Source organism: Pteropus alecto, unplaced genomic scaffold, assembly GCF_000325575.1.
Source record: "Pteropus alecto unplaced genomic scaffold, ASM32557v1 scaffold118, whole genome shotgun sequence".
NCBI classification, from domain to species: Eukaryota; Metazoa; Chordata; class Mammalia; order Chiroptera; family Pteropodidae; genus Pteropus; species Pteropus alecto.
The window spans coordinates 697,798-699,829 of NW_006440654.1; positions in this window are offsets into that span (position 1 = coordinate 697,798).

The window sequence follows — 2,032 nt, forward strand, 5'->3', positions numbered from 1 at the left end:
GCACGTGTGTGCGGGCTGCCGCCGCACCTCGGCCCGGGTCACCCCGTCTGTTTATCCTGGTGTTCAGCCTGAGCAACGTTCGCCGCAGGGGGCCTGCTGGGGCTCTGTCCTGGCCACGGCCCCGCTGCTGTTAACTTGAGCACTTCCCCACTCCCCAGAGGAGGTGTCGCGCCCAGGCTCCTCCTGACCCCGCAGCTGTTCCCTGAGGGCTCCTTTGGGTGGGGCAGTTTCATGGACCAAGCTGGCTACAAAATGCGCTGGTAGCATGGGTCTGGTTAGGCTGCTTCTGTGGACGGGGCTTGGGACGGTGCCTGCAGCCACGCACGTGCACACATAAGAGAAATCTCGGCGCCACGCTGACACCCGGCAACCCCCGTCGTGGGCCGGTGTCTGCCTCCCCGGTCCCCATCTGCGTCCCCTCCCGCAGTGAGCTCTGACCCCAGCAACAGTGTCTGCTCGGCAGGAAAGCAGCTTCGGGGGCTTTGCCGCAGGACAGCAGGATGGGACGGCTGAGCGGAGGGCAGTGCTCCGGTCCTCACCGCCAGCCCAGCGGGAGGCACGGTCAGATGCCTGGCGAGCGAGCTCCTTGGGTGCCCTCCCACCCCGGGTGTGGCTGTGCTTTCCGTTGGACTTGGAGTTGGGTTCGCCGCTTCCCGTGTGCCGTCAGCCCTGGGGCCGGGCCTCCGGTTCTGTTCAACTCGCAGGACGTGGCCACGCGTCTGGGGACGCCACGCTCCCTGTTTCTCAGGACGTGGCCACGCGTCTGGGGACAACACGCTCCCTGTTTCTCAGGACGTGGGCACGTGTCTGGGGACACCACGCTCCCTGTTTCTCGTGCTGATGTCTGGGTCTCGGCCGACCCTTCACGCTGCTTCCCGGGTGAGCAGGCGGGTGTGCCCTGTGTGGCCCCTGCCCGACGCACGCGGCTGGCAGGGCTCCGCACACGTGCTCCTCTGCGCTCGCCACTCCCGCCCGGACGTCGGGGAGTCGCTGTTTCCAGACGGCTCTCCCGTCGGGGGCCGTGTGGCACTGCGCTGTGTGGCCGTGCCTGCACTGCTCGGTCCGCCTTCTGGCGGGCACCGAGGTGGCTGCTGTCTCTCTTCAGACACTACGAGCAAACTGCGTGTGTGTCCCACGCGTCGAGGTGCATCTTCAGCATAGTTCCCAGAAAGCAGGGCCGCCGCTCAGGGCTCAGCGCGTGTCCCTTTGCTCAGTCTGGCCAAACCCCTTTCCAGGGGGTGGCACCTTTCAGCTGACCACAGGTCTCTGAGCTTTTCCAAGCTGACAAGTGAGCAGCAGTGTCTCAAGTGGCTGAAAACTGTCCCTCCGAGTGAAGGGCTGGTTTGTAAGTTGTCTGTTCACACCTTCTGTCCATTTTCCTTGGAACTGTGGGCCTTGTCCACTCACCTTGTGACAGTTCTCCACTTAGTAGGGCATCCAGGCGTCAGTGTGACATGCGTTGCAAACGACCCCTGCAGAAGTGTCCACTGCAGAAGTGTCCCCAGCCTGCGGTCTGCACCTTCGCGAGCCCTTTCTTTGCCTGATCAAGTTGGGAAGCGTTTTCCACGCGGCCTTCGGCCACGGTTTCTCCCCATGCTTGTTGCTTCGTTGTCACACATGGGCCTCTCATCCGTTTGGATTTACTCTGTGTACAGCGAGGGCTGGGCCTGATTTTCTTTTTTCCAAATGGCTGAGTGCTTATTAAGGGCCCATCTTTGCCTTGGAGATTTGAACTTCTGCGCCAATTTTGGCAATTCCAAATAAAGCTGCTTTAAACGTCCGTGTGCAGCGTTTTGCGTGGATGCGTCTCCAGGTCCTTCAGGTAGAAACCGAGGAGCACGGCTGCCAGGTCGCACGGGAGGAGCGCGTCTGGTTTCGTGAGAAGCCTGCATGCCGTCCCCCGCAGTGGCTGCACTGCCTGTGTCCCCAGTGGTGGGAGGAGCGTTCCCGGCGCTCCGTGTCCTCACCAGCACGTGGTGGTGGCAGATTTTGCTCGTCTCTTCAAACTGTTTTCTCGCCTTGGAGTGTGCCT